Here is a 6,649-nt window from a genome sequence, read left to right on the forward strand (position 1 = left end):
TCACTTCATTGTGAAAGTGCAGAGGAAGCCCTTGAAAGAATTAAAACGACCGAAGAGATCCTTAAAAGGGGAGGATTCCAGATGAAACAATGGGTAATGTCTGGAAGCCATGATATGACAGAAGATTCTAAGATAATTGCTACTGAGATTAAAAAAGTACTAGGGATGATTTGGGAACCAAAGAAAGATCAATTCTCTTACAAAGTAAGGAGTAACTTTTCTACAAAACGCAAGAAGATCCGCACTGGTCCTGACCTAACAGTAGAGGAAATAGTGCAAAGGATACCCAAACAACGGACAAAAAGGATGATCCTAGGTCAAGTGGCGTCACTATACGACCCTCTAGGCCTTGCTACACCTTTCACGATACGATGTAAGCTATAATGAGACATCTCATCACACGAAAACAAGAATGCAAAGCTGATGAGCAACTGGGTTGGGATGAAACAATCCCTGATGAAATGCATGTGCACTGGGTTAATTTGTTCCAAGATATGTATGCCATGGAGGATCTAGAATTTAGGCGGTGTATAAAGCCTGATAATGCACTTGGTAACCCCACACTTGTCATTTATGCTGATGCCAGCAATATTGCATACTCTACATGTGCGTACATTCGCTTGAACTGAAAGATGGCACATTTTTCTGCTCAAATTACTCGCAGCCAAGAGTCGAATTGCTCCATTCGGCAATTAACTACTCCGGGACTGGAGCTTTGTGCAGCAGTATTGTCTGCTAGGTTACGGAAGGTAATAGAAAAAGAAACAAGTTTTGTGTTCGATAGGGTAACTGACTCACTAACTGACTCACTGACTGACTCAATGATTCTAAGGTCACAGATATAAAATGAATCACATGGATTTGGAGCTTTTGTTGGAACAAGGATTGCGGAGATTCAGACACATAGTAATACAAATGATTGGTGGTGGGTGGCCACTGACGGCAATGCTGCGGACTACGCCACACGGCCACAGAATCCAAGAAACCTAGGATCCGAGTCAACATGGCAAAGGGGCCCACACTATTTAACTTTACCTATTGGTCAGTGGCCAATAGACCAACCTTGTATCAAGGAGTTACCAAATAAGAATAGAGTATCACTACAATGTAATATCAAACAGGAGGCAACACCCATGATGAATATTGAAAGGTTTACCTGTTACAAAAGAATGATAAAGACCACTGCTATAATCCTTTGTATTATTAGAAAGAAAACATTCAGAGAAATATTACATACACTCACTGCCGATGATGTGAGAAAGGCAGAAAGGTACTGGGTTAAGATGGTCCAAAGGGAATTCGAAGAAAATTGGAAGGAAAGATTCAAAAGGCTAGGACCCAGTAAAGATGAAGATGGCATCATTATAGTAGGGGAGAGAATCAGCAGCTGGTTGAAGGACAATTGGAATCAAAACCAGTTTATGTTACTCTCGCAAAACCATCAGTTTACCAGACTATACATCACTTACTTACACAACACTGATCACGGGGGTATAGACCTCACCTTAGCTAAACTTCAAAGTAGGTTTTGGGTACCTAGAGCACGAAAGGTGATCAAATCGTTAAAGGATAATTGTGTAATATGCAGACTCAAACCATCACCTGCATTCTTCAATACCTCCTTGGACTTGTTTGGCCCATTAATGATAAGAGACACTGTAAAACGGAGAACTAGGGCCAAGGCTTATGGACTGATATCTACATGCCTAGCTAGTCGTGCAGTCCATATTGATCTGATGGAAGGATATGACACACAGAGTTTCTTGAATACATTTCGTCGGTTTGTTTCCATGCGGGGTTATCTTCACACCATGCATTCAGACATGGGAACACAGATAATGGCTGCCAATAAGGAAATCAACCAAATTAACCAAATATCTCAAATCGGGCTTCATCAAGGTATGACATGGTCATTCAACAAATCGGCGAATGCACCCTGGCAAAATGGTGCGTGCGAATCTCTGATTAAGACGGTGAAACGGCTGCTTGTTATAGTAGTGGGCGAAAATATACTAAGCTTCGGCGAACTTCAAAATGTGTTATATGAGGTAGCAAATATATTGAATGAACACCCAATCGGACTGAAACCTGGATACGATATATCTTTGGGTGCTTACTTGTGCCCTAGCGATCTACTGCTTGGTCGTGGAAGCAACAAGGTACCAAATCGGCCCATGGTGGAAACGACCGATACAAGGAAGCGTTTCAGTCTTGTACAAAGTATTGTAACCTCGTTTTGGAGGATATGGATGAGAGACTACTTCACAACCTTAACTATCAGGCAAAAATGGAATACAGCACGTAGAAATTTGCGGGAAGATGTTGTTTTAGTGCAATACAGTGATCTGATTAGAGGAAATTGGAAGTTAGCACAGGTTGAGAGCTAAACCAGGCAGGGACGGAAAAGTACGAGATTTAGTATCAAGATACAAAATCTCAAAGTCTGACCCTATGTGTGATGGGAAGGACAGATTGATCAACAGATCGGTTCACAGACTTGTGTTGCTGCTCCCCATTGAGGAGCAATAATTGTTTTTGCTTGTAGTTGTGACGGGAGTGTACTGAGAATATCTCAGTATGTCCTATTGGTCAAGTTTTCTTTGAATTGAATAGATAAATTGTATCATTATAACTATATTATTGTTATTGTATTAACTGAATTTGTAATTTTCTTATATTTTGCATACAATTTGTACTATTATTTTGCTAATGAAATATTGTATTTCTCTCTCCCGTTTTGGCCACGCCTCGCAACCATACAACATTGTTGGAACCACTATTCCTTCAAACATACCCATTTTTCCTTTCCGAGATAATGTTCTCGACTTCCACACATTCTTCAAGGTTCCCAGGATTTTCGCCCCCTCTCCCACCCTATGATTTACTTCCGCTTCCATGGTTCCATCCGCTGCCAGATCCACTCCCAGATATCTAAAAAACTTTACTTCCTCCAGTTTTTCTCCATTCAAACTTACCTCCCACCTTGCTCTTATTCACATTTACTCTTAACTTTCTTCTTTACCACACTTTACCAAACTCAGTCACCAGCTTCTGCAGTTTCTCACATGAATCAGCCACCAGCGCTGTATCATCAGCGAACAACAACTGACTCAATTACCAAGCTCTCTCATCCACAACAGACTTCATACTTGCCCCTCTTTCCAAAACACTTGCATTCACCTCCCTAACAACCCCATCCATAAACAAATTAAACAACCATGGAGACATCACACACCCCTGCCGCAAACCTACATTCACTGAGAACCAATCACTTTCCTCTCTTCCTACACGTACACATGCCTTATATCCGCGATAAAAACTTTTCACTGCTTCTAACAACTTGCCTCCCACACCATATATTCTTAGTACCTTCCACAGAGTATCTCTATCAACTCTATCATATGACTTCTCCAGATCCATAAATGCTCCATACAAATCCATTCGCTTTTCTAAGTATTTCTCACATACATTCTTCAAAGCAAACACCTGATCCACACATCCTCTACCACTTCTGAAACCACACTGCTCTTCACCAATCTGATGTTCTGTACATGCCTTCACCCTCTCAATTAATACCCTCCCATATAATTTACCAGGAATACTCAACAAACTTATACCTCTGTAATTTGAGCACTCACTCTTATCCCCTTTGCGTTTGTACAATGGCACTATGCACGCATTCCGCCAATCCTCAGGCACCTCACCATGAATCATACATACATTAAATAACCTTACCAACCAGTCAACAATACAGTCACCCCCTTTTTTTAATAAATTCCACTGCAATACCATCCAAACCTGCTGCCTCGCCGGCTTTCATCTTCCGCAAAGCTTTTACTACCTCTTCTCTGTTTACCAAATCATTTTCCCTAAACCTCTCACTTTGCACACCACCTCGACCAAAACACCCTATATCTGCCACTCTATCATCAAACACATTCAACAGACCTTCAAAATACTCACTCCATCTCCTTCTTACATCACCACTACTTGTTATCACTTCCCCATTAGCCCCCTTCACTGAAGTTCCCATTTGCTCCCTTGTCTTACGCACTTTATTTACCTCCTTCCAGAACATCTTTTTATTCTCCCTAAAATTCAATGATACTCTCTCACCCCAACTCTCATTTGCCTTCTTTTTCACCTCTTGCACCTTTCTCTTGACCTCCTGTCTCTTTCTTTTATACATCTCCCACTCATTTGCATTTTTTCCCTGCAAAAATCGTCTAAATGCCTCTCTCTTCTCTTTCACTAATAATCTTACTTCTTCATCCCACCACTCACTACCCTTTCTAATCAGCCCACCTCCCACACTTCTCATGCCACAAGCATCTTTTACGCAAGCCATCACTGTTTCCCTAAATACATCCCATTCCTCCCCCACTCCCCTTATCTCCTTTGTTCTCACCTTTTTCCATTCTGTACTCAGTCTCTCCTGGTACTTCCTCACACAAAACTCCTTCCCAAGCTCTCTTACTCTCACCACCCTCTTCACCCCAACATTCTCTCTTCTTTTCTGAAAACGTCTACAAATCTTCACCTTCGCCTCCACAAGATAATGATCAGATATCCCTCAAGTTGCACCTCTCAGCACATTAACATCCAAAAGTCTCTCTTTCGCGCGTCTATCAATTAACACGTAATCCGATAACGCTCTCTGGCCATCTGTCCTACTTACATACGTATGCTTATGTATATCTCCCTTTTTAAACTCACCCTTGCATTCAAATCACCCATCACTATAACCCGGTCTCGTGCATCAAAACTACTGTACTGAGAATATCTCAGTTTTTCCTATTGGTGAAGTTTTCTTTGAATTGAATAGATAAATTGCATTATCATAACTTTTTATTGTTATTGTATTAACTAAATTTATAATTTTCTTATGTTTTGCATACAATTTCTACAATTATTTTGCTAATGAAATATTGTATTTCTCTCTCCCGTTTTGGCATGCGCTTGTCGCTGTTCTTGTGTGTAAAGTTGTGACGTAGGAGTTGAGTGACGTGGACAGGAAGGAAGTGTTGTCCACGCCGTCAGCTAGCGGCCCTTCATTGTTTCTCGGGAAGGCCTGTATGTTGGGTGGTGACGACTGGTGGAGGGTTGCAGTGCCCCGGTGTGAGGCAGGGATTTAATGTGTGTGATGCTGGAGCTGTGTGGCACATGGTCCAGTCTCAAGAATGTTATGCCGGAGTACACCATTGTGCTAGTAATTGTGACCCTGAAGCTGTGAAAAGTGATCTCAACTCCAGTTTCACCTGTGTGCTGATAGGGCAGGCACTGTGTGATTAATTGGATGTAGTAAATAAGATATTGTGATAATAATGTATATGTGTGGGTGTTATATTTTGTAATTGGTACTGTGACATGTACACTTATTACAGGTTGGACCTAGATTAAATACAGTAACGACCAGTGCTATCTCACTCACACCTTGGTGAAACAGTCCAACACATCCCCTGCCAAGATGGATGAACAGCTGATGAAGGAGCGGACCATCGCCAATCGCAAGTTTACTACGAAGGTCAACTTGTTAAAGGAGGCGCAAGGCAGGGATGACCCCTTGGAAGTGTTACGAGGTATTTATGATGACGTGTGCAAACAGTTCCTTGAAATTAAAAAAATTAATGAGCAGTTAGCTGAGTCTCTTGATACAAAGAAATCAAATTATGATGTGCTCATTAATGAACTAGATACTTATATCACTGATATTGAAAGGACAGAAAAATCAGGCTCATGCAATAATAGCTAAAGTAACAAAGAAAGACAAAGCCAGTGTTAACGAAATGCACAAAGTGAGAATGCATCGGTTAACTCCACCACATTTTGATGGCAAGATTCGTGATTATCCCACATTCTGTAAAGAGTATGAAAGATTACTGAAATCAGTATATGAAGATGATCCATATGTGTTGCGATCCTGTCTGTCGGGGGAGGCATTGGAGGTAGTTCACGGGGTGGATGACTCTTTTGATTCCATGATGAAAAGGTTGGATGCCAGGTATGGCAATCCAGCAAGACTAGTGCAGTCAGTCTTGAATGACATAAAGACATTAAAACCAATACCCGAGGCCAATCCACGGAAATTCATGGATATGGTGAGTATAGTTGAGAGAGCCTCTTTTGATTTAGAGAAAGTTAATTTGTCTGAAGAGATGAATACTGTTACTATGGTCAGTCATATAGAAAAGCTTCTCCCACCAATGCAAAAAAGAGAGTGGACTAAAATTTTGCAAACTCTAAAAGGATAAAAGTAAAATGTTTGAGGAGTTGCTGAAATATTTGTTGAAAGAGAAACAAGCACTAGAATACATGAATGATGACATTAGGGCAACAAACCCTAATAGTAAAGTGCATGTACACTCAGTGAACCTAGACAGTCAAACTGACGTATTCACTACAGCCATAACCCAGCTTCATGGAAAACAAAGCAAGATGGAGGAGTGTTTAGTTAAATTATCTAAGCAAATCTCTATGTTAACTGGAAATATGTCTGGAGTAGAGTCTCAAAGACCAGTTGAATGTGTTGAACCATGGTCACAGATACACATGACATATTACTCAATTTACGTGTTTCAAAAAACTAACGGAAGGAGAAGATTGATGCCGTATAAAGGATGGGTGTCTGCTTCCTTTGTTACAGTTAGGT

Source organism: Panulirus ornatus, chromosome 7 (assembly GCF_036320965.1).
Source record: "Panulirus ornatus isolate Po-2019 chromosome 7, ASM3632096v1, whole genome shotgun sequence".
NCBI classification, from domain to species: domain Eukaryota; kingdom Metazoa; phylum Arthropoda; class Malacostraca; order Decapoda; family Palinuridae; genus Panulirus; species Panulirus ornatus.